General features: G+C 41.9%; 1 protein-coding gene across 2 annotated transcripts in view; it reads left to right on the forward strand.

The window, feature by feature from the left end:
- CDH11 (cadherin 11) overlaps positions 1–24,762 on the forward strand; it is a 177,397-nt gene that overhangs the window by 68,038 nt on the left and 84,597 nt on the right. For both annotated transcript variants that reach the window (XM_003263130.4, XM_030795948.1), the window contains exon 2: positions 584–708. The gene's annotated coding sequence lies outside the window, so the exon portion shown is untranslated. The remainder of the gene's footprint in view (positions 1–583; positions 709–24,762) is intronic.

A 24,762-nucleotide genomic window follows, 5' to 3' on the forward strand; every position in this document is an offset into this window, starting at 1 on the left:
TAAAATGTGGTGTTGTGGGTAGGGGAAATGCAATCTTGAAGATTTGCAACCCTGTCAGCCCCATGCTCTGGTCTGCTGGAGTGGGGATAGTATCTCCTATTACCACCACCGCTATTGCTACTCTTCATCCTTGAGCCTGTTTTTCACGAGGATCTGTCAACACCAGAACAGTGCTTCTCACTTTAGGAAGGAAGACATTGCTTTGGCTTTGGAACATAGGTTCTATCAGAAATGGGCTCTAAGTTTTCATACCTTCCCCCAATAGCTTGTTCTTCATGCAAGAGCAAATGTATGTGAATGATACAGCATGTTATAAGAAGTTGTGTGTAGGATTGCTTTTATCATTGTCATCAAAGTACGAAATGCATGTATGGTTAATCACACTATCCAGTGGTACTTATAAATGCATGACAAGTTTTTCCCACTTTTCACATAATTTTAATAATTTGTTTCTCTCTCTTTGCACACCTGGATTGTCATCTTCTAAGAGAAAAGTCTGTCATATGCAGCTGTGTTTAATAGCGTATCACTTGGTCAATTCATGCCACCACTAGGTTACTAATGATCCTTTCACTTTTTGCAGAAATCACTGTGTTTTTGGCTCAGCGGCCCTGTGACATTCCTTCCTGTTGTCATTTGTTGAGTGACCAATCAGATGGGTGGAGTGTGCTACAGAAATTGGCAGCAAGTATCCAATGGGTGAAGAAGGTAAGCTGGACTAATATTACTGAACAATTCACATATTACTATGTATGTCAAGATGGAAAGTATGCCACTGGGTCTGTCTCTCAAATGTGGCTTGATTTGGACCTTCACTAAAGCCAAAAGTAGAATCTGAGAGGGAGAGAAAGGCCTACATTTTTCGGTAGTGAGGAATGTGATTATTCAGTGTTGATGTTATTGGATTCTCTTTATTGAACACCTACTATGTGCTAGTAATAGTAAGATCTGGAGGAGAAAGAAGGAACTAAAGGGATTATAATTCTTTAGCAAGGACTCGGCTGAACAGTCCAACTGAGATGATTGCCATGTTGCTTTTTTCCCCCTTTCTTTTGAAATAAGTCTTAAAATGGGAACAAGGTAGCTTATGTTCCACAAGGAAATGAGATTGCTAGGAGGCTGAACCTTTTAGACTTCAAATGACAGGGCCCTCGATCATGAGCCAGGAGGCCTGATTTCTACTCCTAGACCCACCTCTGCCATTCACTGTCTGCTATGAGATTAATGAGCCATTTACTGGACTGCCAGGGTGGCTGGACCTAGGATTTCTAACAGTTCTTACATTTTAGGATTCTACAAATCCATTTACCTTCTCCATCTGCTTGGTGGTAACTGGAGCAATATTCACAGGGGACAACTAAATATCCAGATAGAAATTTAAGAATTAATTCTACCAGCGTGATTTTCCACTGTTGGGGAATCTAGACCTCCTTATCCAAGTGCCTACAGCTCATCTCTACGTAGATGTCCAGTGGTGCCTTAAATATGTACATCAAATCCAGGTTTTTCCTGGGTCCCACATTCCTGTAATAGTATAAAAATTCACCCAGAATAGAAACGTGGGTGGAATACTTTAAGCCTTTCAACCCCTCACCTCCAATAGCAGTTCATTCCTCTTGATTCCTGTTCATTCTATCATTTGGCTATCTCTGAAATAGTTTTGTTTCTCTCTATCCCTATTGCCACCGTTCAAATGCAAGTCAAACGCTTTTTCTCTAATATTACTGAAATTGTCACCTATTAAGTCTTTTTGCCTCCAGGGTTATTTCTCCCTCATGAGCTCCAACGTGATCCATGATCTATATACATCCTGAACAGTGTCCTTAAATCCATACATTATGTACTTTCCCACTTATTCCCTTTCGGTGATAGAGATAAGCTTTTCTTAACAAGCTTCTAGGATCCTTTAATGAGAAGGGCCACTGTTTTGCTGTCCAGATTCATCTCTCAGCTGCTATTCCCTCTCCACCCTGCCTGTATTATATACATCCACTCTAGGACCTCCTCATAGGGCACAGCCATTATTTCCCCCAAAGCCTCATAATCTCTCTCACCTCATAAGCACTCTTAAGGCATTTTGTATCTTAGCTTGGACTTCACTATCTCTAAGGAGCTATTTCTAATAGCCTAAGATTACCTAGACAATACTTTAGCAGCCAGGGATTACACCATTTACTGTGATTTCTACATTGGACTGTAATTTCCTATTTAGTTGTCTGTCTTCCCAGCTAGACCTAGAGATTTTTGAGGACAGGACTTATTTGGGACCACTGTGCTCCCAGTTGCAAGTACTGTATCTGGGCCAAAGTATGCACTTAGTAAGTACTTACTAAGCAAATGAATAGGGACCCTCAGTATATTTTTAATTAAATGTGAGGAAGGTAGACTAGGGTGACTACACAGAGAAAAGTCATAATAACAGCAGCTAACAGGTTTTGCATGCTTACTATATGTCAGGTTCCTAAGGACGTTAAATGTATCACTCCCCTTAATCCTTCCAAAAGCCTTATGTGGTAGGTATTATTAATATCCAACATTTTATAAATGAGAAAACTCAATCCTGGAGAATGTATTAGTCTGTTTTCACAGTGCCATAAAGAACTTCCCTGAGACTGGTAATTTATAAATGAAAGTGGTTTAATTGACTCATGGTTCTGCATGGCTGGGGAGGCCTCAGAAAACTTAGAATCATGGTGGAAGCAGAGGTAAGCATCTTCTTCACAAGGTGGCAGAAGAAAGAAGAGAAGCACGTGTGAAGGGAGGAGAGCCCCTTCTAAAACTATCAGATCTTGTGAGGACTCACTCAGTATCACAAGAACAGCATGGGGGAAACTGCCCTCGTGATCCAATCACCTCCCTGCCTTCACACGTGGGGATTACAGGTTCCTCCTTCCACACATGGAAATTACAAATTGAGATGAGATTTGGGTGGGGGCAAAGAGCCAAAGCATATCAGGGAAGATAAGTAACTTGTCTATGGCCATAGTGCTGTAACTTTTATCCTTGGAATTTGTACTTATGGGAAGTCTAACTTTAGCTAGAGTTTGTGTCTTTTACCACTCTCCTTGTCTGCCTTTCTCCTGAATGAATCTCCCATATTATGGGCAAAAAACATTACCTCCACATAAGGCCAGGGGCATTTCCTGCAGCCCACACAAGCTATTGTTAAATAGATGGTAGTCCCCTGTGACTGGGAACTATAAATTTCTGATAATTTCTCAGGTATTTTACACTCTTGTGTTAATGTGGGGTCTGTTTTGGGAGGAAATTTCAACGTGAGGAGTCCCCACCTCTTTCTCTCATTGTTTGGTCAATATTTGTTAAGGGAAAAAACCAATGATTGAAAACGCTTATCCTAGAAGCAAAATCGCACTCCCCTACAAATGCACCAGAATGATTTGGAAATTGTATGACTGACTCCTCTTGCATTTGCTTATTTTGCACTCATTTGCTCTGAAGCCTGGCTCAGCAGAGGAAGTGCATCCCTCCTGTGGATATGTCTGTGAATGATGATCATCTCATTTCTGCTGAGCCAAATGGGGCTCTTCATTTCATCGGCCCTTTGAATTCCTCAATAAGATGTGCAAATGACATTTCCTATTTTTCTAGATAATAGGGGCAATTAGAATGAGGTGTCAATGAATCAGAGTCAAAAGTTAAGTAGAAAGTACTTGAATTTAATTTCATGTCTAGGAAATCTGGTAGTTTTTTTTTTTAACCTGGAAATTAAGAACAGTCTATTTTGAAGAATTCTACAAAGGTTTTATTCCAAGGAGAGGAAGGTAAATTACTCAAATGCTGATGGCATGAAACCTTTAAAAAACAAAACAAAACATAAAACAGCAGGAATGCAGATGGAACAATCCTTTGATTTTTCAGGTTAAGCTTCTTCTTGATGGAAAAGAATTCTGTGCTTGGTGGAGGAAAGGACTTGTTCTTGATGCACTGTAAGGATTTTGAAGAACAAAACTAACCAATGTCTTTAGCTGAGACTCAGAATCTTGATTCCCAAACAGGTCAAGATGCCAGGATTTCTTGAACAGGCACCTATGACATGCCACAAAGGCAGGCAGAGATGAAAGGGCACTTCCTTTTTCCTCAAGGGGTTTACAGTCAGGTAACTGCATATAGCAGTCAAAATCCAAGTGGGAAGGAAAGACGGAGAGAGACTTTAAATAAATGTGTCATGGGCTCACAGGATCGCCACTCTAGTTAACTTACAGTGAAATCCACTGGAGCTTGAGCTTCCATTTCTAGCACACCTGTGTTACTTAGGAACCTTCTTGGAGCAGAGGAGGAATTATCCGGGCAGCTACAGGATAAGGCTTCTAAGCCCCGTGACCTTGCTGGGTTTTCAGTAGAGCACAGGGGCCCAGAAATGAACATCTTGGAGAAGTGGAAGAGATTTGCCCTTTGCTCAAGAGAAGTGCATACATATTGGCATCCTGCTGAGTAATAACTAGCAGGAATTACTGGTCGCAGGTCACCCAATTATCTTTCATTTGCATAGGAGTGAATCCCAGAAAGCTGCTTCTGGGTCACCTCACCTGTGCTGCAGAACCCACCGGGCTCTGCATTGTCCCTGATAGCTTGAAGTGTTAGCAACCTGCTTCCTAACCCCTTGTGCTGCTGGGTCTGTCTGTGAATGCATATTTCCTATTTTGGGATGTAGGCCACTGTGTAGAAGGAGGCCAAGTATCTGTCTGTATCTGGTGTCATCAGAATCATAAACAGACACTCAGTTCACTTGTTGCCTACACATTGCAGCTCTTCAATGTGTACAATGTGACTGTCATCACCACAATCAACTAATGATTACATGAAGCCCTTATGTGGTAGGTCACCTGAACATCCAGTCCCTGTGCAAAATCATAACTAAAGGAAAAACCTCAACCAAAGTTGTGTTCTTTGATCTTGCTTTATTTAGATAGTGATGGGCAAAGAGGTCAATGACATTGATATTTTCTGAGCATGCCCTTTTACCAGGTACTGTGATATGTGCTTTACATTTATTATCTTGTTTGACGTCACCAAGACTTTGGCTGCTATGTGCAGGGGTCACGATTCTTTCATAGATGAGGATACTGAGGTTTAGAGAGGTTAAAGAACTTGCTGAGGACCACTGATGAGCAATGGGTAGAGACAGGGTCTCCATTCCTAAGCACAGCACTGTAGTGCCTCCTATTGATAATGTCTCTTCCAATTCTTTTGTACCTTGACTTCCAGTCTTAACCAAGCTTGGATGGGAGGGAGTTGGAGGGCAATTATTATCACAGTTATTTTGGTATGGCAATGTCCTAAATCTCTACTTGAGTTTTTTATTTTTTAATAATAGATTCGGGGGTACATGTACATGTTTATTGTATGTGTATTTTGCATAATGGTGAGGTTTGGGCTTCTAGTACACCCATCACCAAAATAATGAACATTATACCCAATAAGTAATTTTTCAACCCTCCTCCTCCCTCTTTGGAGTCCCCAGTGTCTATTATTGCCATCTTTATATCTATGTGTACCCATTGTTTAGGTCCCACTCATAACTGAGGATATGCAGTATTTGATTTTGTGTTTATGAGTTTTTTGACTTAGGATAATAGCCTCCAGCTTCATCTATGTTGCTGCAAAAGATATGATTTCATTCTTTTTTTATGACTGTGTAATATTCTTTGTGGCTGTGTAGTATTTCATGGTATACTATACAGCCATAAAAAAGAACGTAGTGTGTGTGTATATATATATATATATATTCTACATATATATGTGTGTATAGAGATAATGTATGTGTGTATAATACACATATATACACACATAAATATATATGTCTATATATACATATACACACATATATGTGTGCATATGTGTGCGTATATGTATATATGTGTCTATATGTATATATAGACACATGTATATATACACACACTACTTTCTTTTTTATGTGTATATATGTATATGTGCACATTTATACACATATATACCACATTTTACACACACATATATATGTATATATACACACACACACACACACATGCCACATTTTCTTTATCCTGTCATTTTTTGATGGGCACTGAGGTTGATTCCATGACTTTGCTATTGTGAATAGTGTTGTAATAGACACATCGGGTGCAGGTTCCTTTTTGATATAATGATTTCTTTTCCCTTAGATAGGTACCCAGTAGTGGGATTGCTGGGCTGAAAGGTAGCTCTGTTTTCAGTTCTTTGAGAAATCTCCACACTGTTTTCATGGAGGTTGTATTAATTTGCATTCATACTAACAGTGTATACACATTCCTCTTTCTTCACATTCTGCTCTCCACTTGAGTTTTAAAGGAGACTTAGTGGGTTCTGGCTAATGCAGTGATGTGACTGAATGTATACAGTGAGTGAGAGGCAAAAATGGCAAGAGGAGAAAAGACTCTGGATGTATTCACTCATCAGTCATCTCGAGAACCATCCCTATGTTAGGCCTTGGACTAGCTGCTGGGGATACAATAATAAATCATGTGTATCAGTACAACAATGGAACTGTACTGTTGCTTCCAAAGAACCCCTCTTCTTGTGATAGAGCCAGGCTGGCAAACAAATAACCGTGGTACAGAGTTCCTTTTAGACAGCTCCATGGATCTGTGAGAATACAGAGGGGCTGACTCTGCTGGAGGAAATCAGGCGGAGCTTCAGTGAGGAGGTGACCTCTGGGTTTAGACTTGATCATGAGTAGGAATTTATCAGGAAGGATTTTCCAGGCAAAGGGAACAGTACTGAAGTTGTTAAGTCAGTATTTGTCATTACTAGGTGGGATGTCCCATGAAATATTTGTTTTTATTTTTTTGTATCCTTAGATAGATACATTTAAATAGTTAAGATGGTTAAAATAGATAAAGATGGTTAAAATTTAAAAGGTGAGACTTGGCATGGTGGCTCACGCTTGTAATCCCAGCACTTAAGGAGACCAAGGCGGGCAGATCACAAGGTCAAGAGATCGAGACCATCCTGGCCAACATGGTGAAATCCCATCTCTACTAAAAATACAAAAATCAGCTGAGCATGGTGGTGCGCACCTGTAGTCCCAGCTGCTTGGGAGGCTGAGGCAGGAGAATCACTTGAACCCAGCAGGCGGAGGTTGCAGTGAGCTGAGATCGTGCCATTGCACTCCAACCTGGCAACAGAGCAAGACTCCATCTAAAAAAAAATCCAAAAACAAACAAAAAAAATTAAAAGGTGAAAAAGAGTCTACAGAGAATTAAGTCTTCTTCAATTCCTATACTCTAGGCCTTCAATTTCATTCCCTGGAAGCCACTATTGTCAGTTTTCTGTGTGACTTCCAGACAGTTTCTGGGCAGTTACAAACACACACATCCATATAGCTACTTCCTCCACATTTGTATACATAGATCACAACCAGCTGCAAACCCTGTTTTACACCTTGATTTATTTATTTTATTTTATTTATTTTTTGAGGCAGAGTCTCACTTTGTCACCAGGTTGGAGTGCAGTGGTACAGTCTTGGCTCACTGCAACTTCTGTTTCCGAGGTTCAAGCGATTTTCATGCCTCATCTTCAGCCCCAGAGTAACTGGGACTACAGGCGTTTGCCACCATGGCTGGCTAATTTTCTGTATTTTTAGTAAAGATGGGGTTTTGCTACATCGGCCAGGCTGGTCTCGCGCTCCTGGCCTCAAGTGATCTGCCCACCTCAGCCTCCCAAAGTGCTGGAATTATAAGCCTGAGTCACCGCGCCCAGCCACCTTAATTTTAAAAGGAAAAATTTATTAAGTTTTTCCCTTTGTTTTGCTTGCACTCATTTGATTTAAAACTTTTTTATTTTAAGTTTTAAAACTATCCAAACCTACAGAAAAGTTGCCCAAATAACACAATAAATTCTTATGAACACTTCATCTGGAGACACTGAATTTTAAAAAATCATTTTGCCATGTTCTATGCAACGATTTTATGAATTTAATCTCTAATCAAGGTACAGCTTGGATGTCAGTTACCTGGAGACCAGAGTGCAGTTCCTCTCCCCAGCACTGATTTACTGAGATAACATAAGATGTTCTTGAAATTGACAATGTGTTCCTCTCATGGTCAGTTTCCCTGAGATGCCCATAAGCAGCAAATCCACCCCCAGGATGGGGATCCATCCCTAGGATGGAGATGGCTGGAGGTGCCCCTCTTTGGGCCACTTGATCTTTGGGAAAGGATTTTCTCTGCCTCCTCAAGTGCTCAGCAAGTGCTTCTTGGGCAGGTGAGCATGCTCTCTGCCCTTGCCTTCCGGGCCCTGTGGTCCAGGGAGGTAACAGGCAATCCAGCTGAAATCTAATCACTTCATTTCCGACAACCAGCCATATAGACAGCATTATCTCTTCTGTTCAGCTTGTCAGAGTCAACACGGCATCTCAAAGGCTGGTATAGGATTCTCTCCTTTGAAAGATCAAAGCACCTGAGCATTGCTCAGGTTACCTGTGCATTTCCTCCCTGCGTTACATGGCAAGGGATAGTTTGTACTCAAAGTGAGAGGGACTTTGAACAGCATGACAAGCAGGAAGTAACTTAATAAGGCAGTGTCTTATGATTTTGTAGTCATGTGCTCTGGGCCTAAGAGGATTGTTTTCTGGTATTCATTCATTCACTAACTAATCAAATAATTCCTGAAAGCCTCCTTGGTACTCTTTTATGCTCTGGGCCAAGACATGTGCATGCTCCTTGCAGACTGGGTCCCTAGGATCTACTGGGTGACAGACAAATAGACAGTCTCAGCCAAAGAAAGCAGCTGAACCTGAGAGTGGTAGGGTGGAATCTCCAAGGAATTACTTCTTGGCCATTCATTAATTCATTCATGCATTAAACAAGTATTTACTGACTCCGCCTGTACTCTTTGGCCCTACGTGATTCTTAAACCACAGAATTACCATTTCCTTTCCTGGCTACTAACCCAAGCTATCCTTTGTGCAGTGGGGGACTCAGAGCTCAAGGCAATTAGATAAATCAGGGAGGTAAAGGGAACGAGCCATACTAAAATCTGCCACCAATTAATTGTGTCTGCTGAGGATCTAGAAGACTGTAGCCAGACACCTGGCAGATGCCACCATTTGGAAGCTTTAGAAAATTTGTGGCGGGGCTGGTGAGTTTATCTTCTCTAGAGGCTTTTTTACAATTTAAGCACCATTCCAAAAGCTGTTAGGCTGCCATAGCAACAGTTCATATGTATATATATATATATATACTTTTGCGGGAAACAAATTTTTAAAAACTTGGTCACATTCTTGCAAGGGCTTGTGAGAAGATACCTCTTTAAATGAATGTCTAGCAAGTTTCCTGAACTATTATATTTCTGTCTATAACATATTATTTTGGACCTCTTAACACTCCCAACCACTTTTCAGAATTTCTACTTGAAAGATGGACCTAGGAGGATGGTGATTCATTGCCCCGAACCATTTACATCATTCTTTGGGAAAGGAAAGCAAAAGCCTTTGTGTGGTTTTATCTTGCCAGTGGTTTCAGCCGGAGCACATGTCCCTGCCATGCCAGCCCCACACAGTGTGGGACGGTACTGGTGCCCACACAAGCCCCACCAGGGCGGCTGGAGCTCAGGCTCATAAGAGCATGTCCAGCTCTATTCTGTCTTCCCCAGTCCTTCTCCACTGAGCCGCAGCATTATTTCTCTAAATCCAAATTGTATCAAGTTGCTTCAGTATAAAACCCAGGCTTCAGAAGCTTGCAGTCCCTCTCAGGATAAATTGCTAAGTCCTTTGCCTGGATTTTAAGACTGACTTGATCCAGGCCCCACTCCCAGAAGCCTCCCTTCCCCTCCCTCCCATTTAACTCTGTCCATATTGTGCTGCTGGTAGCCCCTGAATGCATTGTGATGCTTGACACCTCGATTCCCTTGCACACATTTTTCTTCTCTGCCCCCATTTGTCCTAGTGTGCAGAGAAGCATCTTCTCCTCCAGCAGGGGCTCCTAGACCCTGTGAGATAGTTTGTCCCTTTTTCCTTCTGTGTAGAGAGTGCCTTGATTCCTCAGTGTCTATCACTTCCACATGTCCTGGGTACATGTATCTTCATGAGACCCCTTTTCCATTAAAAAAAAAATTGCAATTTATGACCATTTTGGTTTAAAGACGAATATAGTGTTCTACCCTAAAAGGTCATTTTTTCTTCTGATTTTAAAAGAAATTAAAACATTGCTGTGCGTCCTCTAAAAGTGTTGTGGGCACTGTGCCTACTGTTCCTAATGGAGAAGTCACACTGATGTTCCTGGGTTACCACATTGCCAATTAGTTGTCTTCAGGTTTGTTAAATCCTTGAGAATAGAGTTTGGCTGTGTAATACCATGCCATCTATTGGAGTGTGTGGAGTGCATACTCATGTGTGTTGAACAGGCTTTCACAGGAATAAGAGCATGGTCTCCATCCACCTGCCTTCCACTGCTGAGAGCTTTGGCAGGCACTCCCTCTTAGGCTAATGCTCCTCATCCATCTTCAAAAGGGACAAGATCCTCTCCTCCCTTTTTCTGCACAGCCCTTTAAACTGCAGAGACCTTCCTTGTGCATTATCCACTTCGATCTCTTGAGATCAACATTAGCTGCCCCATTCCACAGAAGAATAAAACAAAGCCCAAAGAGGTTATGCAGAGCCTAGAAAACAGAGTTGTCCCCTGCCCAGAGTCACATGTAATACGTGGCAGAGCCAGGATGCTACTCCTCCCCTCCCCTCAAGACCAATGCCAACGTTCTATCAAACCACAGGACAAGAAACCTAAATTAAGGCAGAGATCGCTTCATTCCTTTTAACTTTTTTGGAAGCATCAAGAACTGTAAGAAACAGGAAATCCCAACATGGGTAGAATTGCCTCTGCACTGAACACTGCAATGCACCACCCAGTTCCCCAGTTCACTGAAGATCTGGTGGTCTCAGCTACTGGGAATGCTCTTGGCAGGTGACCTCACTTGCAGCTTTCACCTCAGCCAAAGTCATGCTCTTTCCCAGGGCAGCTCACATTGGAGGGCTGATCAGTAAAAGTCTGGCCATATCAGCTTTCTTGGGATTATTTTGAAGGACGATCTTTAGCCCAGATGACCATGCAGGGTGGTCTGAGGCTGTTGCTGGGCTGCATCACACATCTTCTCTTTATGTTTGTTTCTGATTCCCCTTCCTTTTCTTCTCCAGGTGTTATTCCAAAGGGTACCCCCTAGTAAACATCCCCATGCTAAACTCCATCTCAGAGTCAGTGTCCCAGATAATCCAACCTGTGACAAACTCTATTAAATATTTTGCAACAAGCCTTCCTGTGTCTGTGCGTGAATACACAAGATTCATGTGTTCCTCCACTGTTTTCACTGAATGCTTATTCATGGGATGCTAAACACTGTGCTAGGTACTAAGATACTGTGGTGAACAAGACAGAAAAGGACCTCTGGTTACAAGGAACTTAAATTACTTCTACTCCGAAGGCAGATATTAATCCTGTTTCTGCACTAAAATTATGCACCTTTCGGAGCATTCTGGTCACCTCAGCATTTACATGGAGTAGCAAGAGAGGCCTCCCATCACCTGAGCCCTGCTGATTGCTTTGCAGAGTAAACAATGCTTCCAGGAAATCAGTAGCAGTGTCTGAAAGGTTTTCCCACCCTGTTAGAGGAGGACCCGGAGTGAAGTTGGGGCTACAAGGCACTTAGGATAGGCAGGAGAACAGGGGCTGGAATGTCTGTCCACAATAGATTTGGAAAGGGAGGATTTAGGTGTAGATGAGAAAGCCAGTGGAAATCACTGTCGGGATCAGAAGTTGAATGAAAAATATCAGACGGAGGGGAGACAGGTCAAGACTTAATTTGTAGCAGGATGGAATAAGGTCCAAGGGAGGAGTGAAATGGGGGGTTTCTTGCAATTCTCTACCGTCCTTATTTTAAACTATTTATTGACATCCTGTTTTAACTGGAATAAAATCCAGATCCAAATTTTGCTGCCAATGCTCTCCTTGAGACAGTCATTCCCTACCTTTCTCTTTGCCCATCTGCTCAGCTGCATTTGACAATTGCTGCCCCTTGAGCAGACCCAGCCCTTTCTAACCCCAGGGACTTTGCATTTTCTGTTCTCTCAGTCTTGGAAGTCTCCTCACACACCTTTTAGGATTCAGCTTAAATGCCCCCTTTTGAGAGGCCTTTCCTGACTTCGCAACCTCTGAAGCCATATCCTCCAACCACCCTGCAGTCATTGGACACTTCCTCATTCTGTCTAATTCTTCACAGCAGTGATCACAATTAGCAAATATCATGTCTATTTCATTTCATGGCTGATTTTTATATTGTCTGTTTTCCCCATGAGATTCTAAGCCCTGTGAAGTTTAGAGACTTGTTCAGCCATGTCCACCCCTACATCCTGGATGTCAAGGGCAGCACCATCTATACTAGTAGCACTCTGTAAATATTTCTTGAATTGATGACTAAACCAATGTGACTACACCAATAGCCAATTATTAAGCATTTCCCTAATGAGTTGACAGGAATATGATGGTTGGTATGTTTGGGGCAGAAGCCTGGAGCCTGGGCTCCTCCACACTGCTGGGATGAGCAGAATCTTCAGACACCTCTCTCTCTCTGAGTTCCTCCTGGACCATCACTCAGATTTGAGGGGCATCATTGCCTGGAGCGCTACACTCTGGGGAAGCCAACAGCTGCATAATGGTTTCCCTGCCCGTGCATTAACATGGGCCTTTTGGGCCTGCTCCGGCTTGCCTGACCCATCTCCCAGCAGGAACGGCCGTGCATCTGTAATACTCTGGAAAATTGGGGCTGACATGTAGCTCGGTACCCAAAGTGGTTTCACTCGAGCAAACGCAGAGAATAAAAGCCACGTGCTTAAAATGCTTGAGTAGGTATCAATCAGAAGAACGTTCCAATAATCCATGTTTATGAAGGCTGTTAGTATGAATTTTTGAAATAGCACTTACTCCACTTTATTCTTGACAAATGGTGTTTGTAGCCATTGAGATATTTTATTTCAATTATGTGCGGATGTTGTAGGGAAAAGGTTTCTGACAGTATCAAGGCATAAGACATTTTTTATTGTGCTTTTATCACTATTCCCGTTGCTAAACTCGACTGGACAGTTCATTAAGATGAAAAATTAACAGCACACACTATGGAGAGAATAATTATGGAACATGATTATTCTTCACAGCTCGTGGAGGCACCAAAATTGAGGGTAGCAGACAGATGACAAACGTGCTGGTCTTTGGAAGAGGTGGCGATTGGCTGATCAGTTGGTACCCATGTGTGTACCTACTTATGTGTTCAGCTCTGACCTGAGGTGCTGGAGGAGAAAGAAAATATGGAAAACATGGTTGTTGATTTCCAAGAACATACCACCTATTTGGGAAGGCCAGGAAGAGGTCAGGTGTCAATCCAAGAACTCCAAAGGGTTAGACAATTGCCCAGCACTTTGGCGCTGACTGTAAGCTCAGGAGAAAATTCATTGTGGACTTTAGAGAAGAGTTCTTAGACCTTGAAGAATAGCAGGATGTTGATTAGTAAAATATGTTCTAAAAATAGTAGCTACTGATGGCTATGAGGTTGCTTTGGGGGAGTAATGAAAGTGTTCTGAAATTAGATATTGGTGATACGTGACAACTTTACAACATACCAACAAACACTGTACCCTTTAAAAGGCTTATTACACTTTCTATGAATGCAACAAAACATCATATGTGGCCAATAAATATATAACATATTACATGTCAATAAAAAGCATGGTCTTTATGATATATGAATTATATATTAGTAAGCCATTATTTTCAAGCACTCTACAAACTCAACGCTGCTAAATTACAGTAATTTTTTTATTATACTTTTAGTTTTAGGGTACATGTGCACAATGCGCAGCTTTGTTACATATGTATACATGTGCCACGTTGGTGTGCTGCACCCAGTAACTCGTCATTTAACATTAGGTATATCTCCTAATGCTATCCCTCCCCCCTACCCCCACCCCACAACAGGCCTTGGGGTGTGATGTTCCCCTTCCTGTGTCCATGTGTTCTCATTGTTCAATTCCCACCTATGAGTGAGAACATGCGGTGTTTGGTTTTTTGTCCTTGGGATAGTTTGCTGAGAATGATGGTTTCCAGCTTCATCCATGTCCCTACAAAGGACATGAACTCATCCTTTTTTATGGCTGCATAGTATTCCATGGTGTATATGTGCCACATTTTCTTAATCCCGTCTATCATTGTTGGACATTTGGGTTGGTTCCAAGTCTTTGCTATTGTGAACAGTGCCGCAATAAACATACATGTGCATGTGTCTTTATAGCAGCATGTTTTATAATCCTTTGAGTGTATATCCAGTAATGGGATGGCTGGGTCAAATGGTATTTCTAGTTCTAGATCCCTGAGGAATCGCCACACTGACTTCCACAATGGTTGAACTAGTTTACAGTCCCACCAACAGTGTAAAAGTGTTCCTATTTCTCCACATCCTCTCCAGCACCTGTTTCCTGACTTTTTAATGATGGCCATTCTAACTGGTGTGAGATGGTATCTCATTGTGGTTTTGATTTGCATTTCTCTGATGGCCAGTGATGATGAGCATTTTTTCATGTGTCTTTTGACTGCATAAATGTCTTCTTTTGAGAAGTGTCTGTTCATATCCTTCGCCCACTTTTTGATGGGGTTGTTTGTTTTTTTCTTGTAAATTTGTTTGAGTTCATTGTAGATTCTGGATATTAGCCCTTTGTCAGATGAGTAGATTGCAGAAATTTTCTCCCATTCTGTAGGTTGCCTGTTCACTCTGATGGTAGTTTCTTTTGCTGTGCAGAAGCTCTTTAGTTTAATTAGATCCCATTTGTCAATTTTGGCTTTTGTTGCCATTGCTTTTGGTGTTTCAGATATGAAGTCTTTGCCCATGCTTATGTCCTGAGTGGTATTGCCTAGGTTTTCTTCTAGGGTTTTTATGGTTTTAGGCCTAACATTTAAGTCTTTAATCCATCTTAAATTAATTTTTGTACAAGGTGTAAGGAAGGGATCCAGTTTCAGCTTTCTATATATGGCTAGCCAGTTTTCCCAGCACCATTTATTAAATAGGGAATCCTTCCCCCATTTCCTGTTTTTGTCAGGTTTGTCAAAGATCAGATAGTTGTAGATATGCGGCATTATTTCTGAGGGCTCTGTTCTGTTCCATTGGTCTATATCTCTGTTTTGGTACCAGTACCATGCTGTTTTGGTTACTGTAGCCTTGTAGTATAGTTTGAAGTCAGGTAGCATGATGCCTCCAGCTTTGTTCTTTTGGCTTAGGATTGAAGTAATTTTATTACAGGTGAGAAAATTAATTCATTAGAATAGACACATCAATGAAGCAGACTAACATTAATTGAGGACTTGCTTCATATGGCAAGGAAGGAGGCACTTGCCCATTCTACAGAGGAGAAAACCAAGAGTTAAATCAGTTCATGCTTTGCCTAAGAAGCCACAGAGGTGGGAAATAATGGGGCTAGACTTCATCTCTTTCACATCCATATGCTTCCCACCCCATTCTTCTGGTGCCCAAAAAAAGACAGATCCTAAGATGTTGTAAGAACATGAGTGGCAACAATGATAAAGTGATGTGTCTCTGCAGAGTGTTTTAAAGTTAAATGTCCTCACTACTTTTCTCTCACCTGTTCTTAGAGCATCCCTGTGAGATAGGATCAGAGGCAGGTGTGCAGTAGGAAACAAGGGAATGGAGCGAAAGGAGACCAAGTCTGCTTTTGTAGGCTGCATAAAGAATGCTGTATTTGTTTCCCAAGTGTCCAAGGTGTTTTGTTTCCCAAGTGTCCAAGGTGTTTTCTCTGTGCCTTCATCTCTATTTTGGGCTCTTTCTTTACCTAGACTTTGATATGCATCCTATTTCCCCAAGGCAAGAGGAATTTCCAAGTGAAACGACAGAGATATGGGATCCACGGATATTTAGAAGCAAGGCTTAGAATTAGATGTTCTGTCTGTTAAATATAGAAGTAAGTGCTGTTTCTTTTCTCTTTTGTGGAAAGAGTAGATACACATTTCTATTGTAAGTTGCATGTTTAGATTAAAGGCACTTAAATCATTATCTCCCCTGCGGAGATAATGAGAGAGGTTTTGATGTCATTCTCAGCTTACTGGTGTAAATAATGGGTCAAATTCTCATCCCGTTGGACAGGATGGAAATCCGACTCAGGATTTGTAAATACTGCTGCACTTGATTTATTTTCACGAGACATTTTCTTCCCTAGCAGACAGTGGGATAGCAGCATCCGGAGAAACAGCCCATGGAGGAGTCATGATGCATTAACCTAAGCAGTGAGATCAAAACAAAAGCTCTGCTTGTGATCCCCCTGCCAGAGCCCCAATCTCAGCAGTCCCCACTGTGTGACTGCATTCGGGAAGCCTAGATAAAATTAGATCTTCCCGGAGTAAAAAGGAACTGGGACTTAGGAAATGGAAGTCTTTCTCAGCAGCAGATGTCTTCTTTCCTCATTTCTTTGGAGTTTTGTTAGTGTTAAAGAAATTAAAAGAACAATTCTTTTTTTATTAAAAAAGAAAAAAAAAGAATGAACACTTGTTGAAATACATCCCTGCCAGTTTTGGAGTGCGTTTGCTTTCTCCCCTCATCAGAGGGCTTGGATTCAGCCTGACTCAGGAGTGGGGATGCCGGGCTTCTCATCTTTTATCTACCTCCTGCTGGGCAAGTGACTGCTCTGTATTTCTCTTTGTTTCTTTGTCACAAGTGGTTGGTGACTTCCAGATCCCTCCCCAGCCCCAGGCTCCTCTTGGGTTTCTTCTCTCAGGTCTTGGCACTCTTGTCTTCTTGGGGAAGTGGAACAGCCTGAGTCCCTGTTGTTGGGATGTGGACAGTCCCAAGGGCCAAGTAAACAGTTCAGAAGCAGATGTCTTTGATGGGGGTTACTCTAGCAGGTTGTTAGGGGAGAGAGGAGGGTGGTTATTACAATCATCCAATACTCAGTGTCTACACCAGAAGGATTTTGTGTTGATGGAGGAATGTTTTACTTCTAATGCACTTAAAGCAATGACTGTCACAAAGGAAGGCTCCCTAAACAGGAGTCGGGGTGATGGGGATGGCAAGGTGCAAGTCTACACAGTTCCAAATATCCAGGTGTTTCCAAACTTGGGGCTGTGTAGACAGAGGTTCACAGTGACTGATGGAGTCCAGGTCACAGCTAGAATTTTACAACATGTGCTGGAGTGCCATCTTCCTAACACTCTGTCCTCTGCAATGAGGAAGTAGGGGTGGTGGGAATTTTGTCTCCAGTTCTCAGTGCAAAAACAGAGGCTGAAAGTCTGAATGATTTTCTTGATGCCACACAGCTGGTAAGTGGTATCAGAAGATGGAAATTGAACTAAAACTTCAAATCCAAGGTGAGCTTCTTAGATCTCTCAGGGGGCTCTTCCTCTGCCTGAGCTATCGGGTTTTCCCTTCATGTGATGTTGCTCAGCGCAGGCTGCAGTGATGTGGTGTGGTCTGCCCCCTTGAGCGTCTCCTCTCTCTCTTACTGAATGACAGAAACCTTAGGCTAGGGTATATATTTAGTTTCAGTGTTTCCTTTCTCATCCAAAGTTCTTGCATGAAACATCTCCATCTGCCCTGCCATCTTCTTTCTGCCTTTTGTCTTCTCATCTCAAAATTTCTTCTTTCTGAGTTATTTCAGGCAGAGAGTCAAGCGGCAGATGTTTGCAAACAGTATGGGACCCAAGTATCCGAATTATTTCTTGCCTTCAAAGTGTATCTTCCACTGGGAGCTGGACTCTAATTACCTATGATACCACCTTGGCTAATAATATCTCTGGAACTCTTTTGAGGGGGGTCTGCATTTTGAATCATTTTAGAAATGGCAATAGGTCTGTCTTAGGAGAACATATGAAGCTTCCAAAATGACATCCTGCAGGCAGGATGGCTGCAGAATGGAAGAAGAACAGGCCCCTACATGGATTGTGGTGAGCAGTGATTTATGACCCTAATAGGATAGTTGGGTCTGCATTTCTTTTGTGACTTCAAAGCTATCTCCATCAGGACATTTTAATGCTTGAGTTCTGGCATTTTCACAAAGTCAATCTCTTTAATTGCAAACCACAGTCTCTGTGGAAGAGGAACATGGCAGGCACCTTCCCCATTATATAAGCAGGTAGAGTACCAGATCCATTGCCTCTAGAGTCCCAAGCAGAATAAAGCCAAGCCTTTGAATCAAGCCATAGGAAGAATCAAGAGGCTCTGAGGTAAAGCAGGAAATAAAAACTAAGATAGTTGAAGAGGCTACACTAATCATGCAGTCCACCTTAAAGTCAAATTGTTAAAATGAAACCTCTAATATCATCACAGTAGTCAAATGACCTTAAGTGAGCTATTTAGCCTCTTAGAGCTTCAATTTCTTCACCTATAAGATGGGAATAACATAAGTAAAAACCCACAGAGCTGTGTGCAAATTAGTAAAAGAAAGTATGTAGAGTGCTTAGCATAGTGTTCAGCATGAAATAAGCCCCTGCTAATTATAAGCCACTGTCCTCATCGGTTGCTGTTAGTGAGCTGTGACCAGCTGGACAAGAAGCCCTGAGCAGACAGAAAGCCAAATTGGGGCTGACTTTGGACCTGTCCACTCTCATGTGGAAACTATATTTTTCCCGAGGGAACAGATTTTCTTTCTTGAGGCAGGATTTTCCAGCCTCAGTCCAACTCTGAGATAGCAGCCTTCATCTTCACTCAGATCTCTGAATACTAAAGACTAGGTATGACTTATGCTTTCATTCTTCATCAATAAAATGAGGATAATAATAACCCTTACCTTTGTTGGCTGATGTGTAAAATGAGCTAATGTTCATGAAAGCCCTTTGTAAATTATAAAGTGCTATAAAGTATGAATTATTATTGTAATTGCTCTACTCCGGGTATTCCATAAACAATGTGGGAAATTAAGAACGCACACTCCTGGCATTCAAAAAGCATTTATGCCTTTTTAAGTATATAGCTATAAACTATCAGTGGATGGGTTTGATAATGCAGTCTTCAATCAGATTTAAATGTTAGCAAGCACCCATTAAGAGTGACTTTCTAGCAGGGGCACTGCTGTGGGTGCCAGCAGGCAGCCGGGCACAGTGGTTGGCTGTGACAGGCTATAGTTCCACTGGGCTTGAATACCAGCTGCTCATGTGCTTTGCAACTTACTTTGAGCTGAATTACCAAAGGTCTTCTGAACCTCACTTCGCTCATTTGTAAGATAAAGGTAATAATACCTACCTGACTGAGTTGCTGTGAAGAGTAGATAAGATAGTGATCACCAAGCCCTGGGCACACTCCCTAATGCAAGGGATTAGGAAGCCACCTCAGTGTAGCACCCTGGATGCTCTGATTGACAGGTGTTCCTTCTTTTGCCTTGAGCCTCTCACTGAAACAAGTCAGGGTTCCTCCTCTCGCTGGGTTCCCAGCAGCCTTGCAACGTCACTGCCCATGCAGCTCCCCAGCCACGCCTCCCAGCACCTCATGTGCCCTGCTGACCTTCAGACCTCTCGGATCAGTTGCAACATAACTAGGTCTTTGCAGATTTCAAAGCCTCCTCTTGATAACTCGAGGGTCGAGGGGACTTGAGGAAATGAGGAGATGGGATGGAGCAGAAGGCCATTTGTGAAAGCCAGTGTGAACAGCCTGAATTCCTGGCCATGTCCCTTAGAGGCTGAGGGACCTATCTGGACCCCAAGGGCCCTATATTACCAGCCAATCCTATGTGGGCAGTCCAGATACAGCCACGTGCACCCTGTTATGGTGACTAACCAGAGGAATGTAAAAGTGTCTCCAATGCCATTAAGCTTTAGGGTGTGGGGCTCTAATTCTGGGACTCTAATGCTAATAGTACTTTTTGAGCATTTACTACATGCTATACATAGTGTTCGGCACTTCAACAAGAATTATCTGATTTAATCCTTCCAACAACCTAAGGAGAAATATACTCTACTATTACCCACAGTTTTGAAATGAGACCACATGATTGGGAAGTGCAGAGGTCGGCTATGAACCTAGTGCTCATGGCTGCAGCATTACTTCTCAGGGTACAAATGGTCTGTGGCCAGGATAACAGGGGTCGCCGGCACCCTGGCAGTGGGTTGTTCTTCCATCTAGCTTAGTCCCCTCTATCCGTATTAGTTTTCAGGGGTTTCCATTGAAACAAAGTTCCACAAATTGATGGCTTAAGCAGCAGGCATTTATTGTCTCACAGTTCTGGAGGCTACAAGTTCAAAATCAAGGTGTTGGCAGAGTTGGTTCTTTTTGAATGCTCTGAGGGACAATCTGTTTCATGCCTTCCTCCTAGCTTCTGGTAACTCAGGCATTCCTTGGCCTCCTCCTTGTGTCTACATTTCCTCTTTTTGTAGATATCAGCCACGTAGAATTAGGGCCCATCCAAATGACTGCATCTTAACTTGGCCATCTGCACAGACCCTAATTCCAAATAATGTCAGATTTACTGAAACGAGGGGTTAGGGCTTCAACATCTTTTTGGGAGACACAATTCAACCCATAATACTGTTCCATAATACTGCCCATAAACACATTTCTAGGATTTACCCATTTCCTTGAATGTATCCAAGTGTAAGTGTCTTTCTCACACAAGTATTATTTGAATACTGCTTAAGTGCTTCATACCGTGCCGCCACCTGGAGATAAGAAAATGAGCAAAACCCCTATGATCCCCATCTTCATGCAATAATGACACACTCTTGGAGGATTTCAAGTCCATAGACCCTCACAGTACTGGTGCTAAACTATTTTATTCTATTTTATTTTATTTTATTTTATTTTATTTTAGAGATGGAGTCTCACTCTGTTGCCCAGGCTGGAGTGCTGTGGCATGATCTGGGCTCACTGCAACCTCCACCTCCTGGTTTCAAGTGGTTCTCCTGCCTCAGCCTCCCGAGTAGCTGGGCCTACAGGCACACACCACCACGCCTGGCTAATTCTTGTATTTTTAGTAGAGATGGGGTTTTACTATATTGGCCAGGATGGCCTATCTCCTGACCTCGTGATCCACCCGTCTCAGCCTCCCAAAGTGCTGGGATTATAGGCTTGAGCCATCGCACCCGACCACTGGTGCTAAACTTTTATCATTAATTTTAAATGGCTCATCTAAGGGGGAAAATGAATGTAGCTTCATCATTCTGAATAAATCTAAAGAGAGAATAACCAGGAGATGAGTATTAATATTTGATTAACTTTATTTGCATGTGCACAACTCCATTTGCAAACTGGCTTGTGATTTCTCAAAATCTGTAGGTGTGTGTGTATGTTTGTGTGTGTGTGTGTGTGTGTTTTCCTAGTTTACTTGTGGGGTGTCATTGCAGGCCTTCTAGACCAAGCCCTGCAAGCAGGATGATGTTAACCAGGGTGTATCACTTATTAGATGGAAGAACGATTAGCCTGTGCTCTGTTTAATTAAGCTTCACTTAATGGGCAAACGTTTCCTTTAACAGGCTTGCTGTCACTTCATCAGTTATTTAAGGCAGTTCATTTCACAGCAGGGGGCAAAAAGAGAGAAAGGAAAAATTTATCATTTGCTCAAACTTGATTGGTCTGAGGAAAAGCGTGGCTGTCTTAGAAGATGCCTAATTGCTGCTGTGATCCTGTACTTATTCTCTATTTTGTCCCAGGCTTCTTATTGAAACGCTAATCAGGATTAGGTCTCACCTCTTGATGAATGATTTTGTAAAATCTTGATATTTCTCATCTCAGCTAGGAATGTCTGTATGCAAGTATAATGCCACTGCAACTGAATGGGAAGATAACTAATGCCCTTAATTTCACAGAGGGCTGTGATTTGGTACATACAGTACAAATCAGGGGAAATCAGAATGAAATTAATTTCCTTTTTTTGCAAAGGCACTACCTCTGTTATATCATGAGTCGCTTTTCTTTGGCTGTTTTTGCTGCAGACTTAGAGAACGCTTGGCACGTGTATTTGGGTTTATTTCTTATTAGCTGGGGTCAAATTTAGGTTATATCATTTTGTTTGATGCCAGAACTTGGGCTTAAGTTCTCTGATTCTCTCTCTCTCTCTTTTTTCCTCATCCTGTCACCTAGGCTGGAGTGTAGTGGTGCGATGTTGGCTCACTGCAGCCTTTGCCTCCTGGGCTCAAGTGATCCTCTTACCTCAGTCTCCTGAGTAGCTGAACTACAGGCATACACCCCCATGCCTGGATTTTTTTTTCTTTTTTCTTTTTTTTTTTTTTGGAGAGACGGAGTTTATCCATGTTGCCCAGGCTGGTCTTGAACTCCTGAGTTCAAGCAATCTGCTTGTCTTGGCCTCCCAAAGTGTTGGGATTACAGGCATGAACCACTGTGCCACTCCGATTGTTTGTTTGCCAGTTTAGGAATTATCCCTGCCTCATAAGACTGTAAAGATTCAGTATTGTTCATGTTTCTAACTCAAGGTCTAACATTGCGGATTTGCAATATAGTATTTTCCTTTGCCTTTATTCCATCGCCTCCCCCACTGATTCACTCTCCATGATGGGACAGAGTTATTTTTCCTTCTCCCACAACAATCACACATCCTTGTGAATCTGAGTCTTAGACACTCTGCTTCTTCCATGTCCTAAGGTCTTGACACATCCAGATGGAAACTGAATAATTAAGGGAGACATTCATTTATTTTGACCAAGGGACAGACACCAAAATTATGGACTTTTGGCTATTTTTTCATGGTTAATTGACTCGCAACTGACTTTCTGTCTTTGTATGCTTCAGCACAGGCATGAATCTCAGCATTTTCTTCATTTGCGGTGGCCAAAGAATAAAACTTATTATAAAATGGTTATCATTTCTTTATTATTCATGTGTGTATGTGATCCACCTCCTGCCTATATTTTCTGCATCACCCCTTTCCTCTTTCCTGAGCAAGCCCTGTGTTTTCACAGTTCCAAAATCCTGTGGTTACCTGAACATAGGATCTTATTTCATGTCTTAAATATTTGCTGCTGCTGTTCCCTCTGCCTGGATTGCTGTTCCTCACCTTGAACATTTGACTTCTATATATACTAGAAGACTAAACCCATATCTACTGGCTTATCCACTAAGTCTTCCCTGACCAACTGCCTCATACCCTGGTTTATGTGACTCTGCTGAATTATCTCAGCCCCCTAAGTCCTCCATCAAAGACCTTTTCACATTTTCTTTACGTTCACCTATTTTCTGGGCTACCTCCCACCGAGCCAACACCACCATTGGGCTATTTGTGACCTGAGGACCATAACATTTGTTTGCTATTGCCTCTGCTTAATACACCACCAGGCTCCTGCCCATGTTCTAGGTATGTTTGGTGAATGCATTTCTATTATTTTTTGGTACATGTGAACAATTATCTGTGAGTGCTGCATTCTGAAAAGAACTTGAAAGTTACCCACTAATCCAGTGTGGTACATGCTCCTAATATAAATTATCCCGACTCCAGGCCTTGGGTATTAGTTGTTTTCTGAGAACTGTATCGACTCAGAGGATGAAAGAGAACATTATTCCTAATTCCTCAATCAATTAGCACCATAGTTAATCCTTTCATCCTTAGGCCTTTTACATTGTAGGTCACCTGTCAATACTGAAGGGCCTGTTCTACCTTCTCCTGGGGGAATGAAAGATCCTTCCTTGGGTTTTACTGATCTCAGTTACATTGATGTTAAAAGTTCTCAAACTAGCCAGGCATAGTGGCTCACACCTCTAATTCCAGCATTTTGGGAGGCTGAAACGGGCAGATCATCTGAGCTCAGGAGTTTGAGACCAGCCTTTGCAACATGGCGAAACTACTAAAAATACAAAAATTAGCCAGGCTCAGTGGCATGCTCCTGTAACCCCAGCTACTCAGGAGGCTGAGGCAGGAGACTCACTTGAGCCTTGGAGGCAGAGGTTGAAGTGAGCCGAAACGGCCCCACTCCACTCCAGCCTTGACGACAGAAGAAGACCCTGTCTAAAATAAATAAATAAATTCTCAAACTGTCCACAGTTCCCCCAGTGTGATCTCTTCTGCCCAACAATGTTGCTTTTGTGAGGACTACGCATGGGTGCTCTGAGTTCACAGGAAGATAGTTAAAAAGAAAATGATTATAGGATTTGAACTAAAAATAACATGGCACTTGAAGATTGACTTGCAAAGTTCAGTTCATTATTTTGACAGATGCATTTCAAATAGAGTTGACAGACAAAATATAGGACTTTGAGTTAAATTAGAATTTCAGATAAACAGCAAATAATTTTTTTAATGTAAGTATGTCCCCCAAACTGTAGATATACTAAAAGCTATTGCTGTTTATTTGAATCTAAATTTAATTGGGGGTCCTGTAATTCAGTTTGCTAAATCTGGCTCCCCTAGTTCCCACACAAGTTAATTTCTTGCACATTATGATATAGGATGCTTGATACCATAGATATGGTAGAGTTTGTAACATTATCCAGGCTGCCTGAGTCTCAAACCAGTATCCATTCCTAAGGTCTTATGATTAGGATAAAAGATTTTCTACTTCAGCACAAAGTGCCTTTTGAAAATTTGTGATGATTATTTCTAGAAATCTGTCCCATCTTAGCATTGCTACAGTTGGTTTATCATGAGACATAACTCAAGAGAAATAAGCTATATTGAGATCATTTTATCAAGGGTACTTGTGACATAGGCAATTTGATATGTCACAAGCCTGCCTCCAATGTCAGGTAAGTTCCCATTGAGGCCAGGTTCTTTCTAAAAAATACTGTAGGTTTGTGTTGTGTAGGACATTG

This window comes from Nomascus leucogenys, chromosome 2 (genome assembly GCF_006542625.1).
Source record: "Nomascus leucogenys isolate Asia chromosome 2, Asia_NLE_v1, whole genome shotgun sequence".
NCBI lineage: Eukaryota > Metazoa > Chordata > Mammalia > Primates > Hylobatidae > Nomascus > Nomascus leucogenys.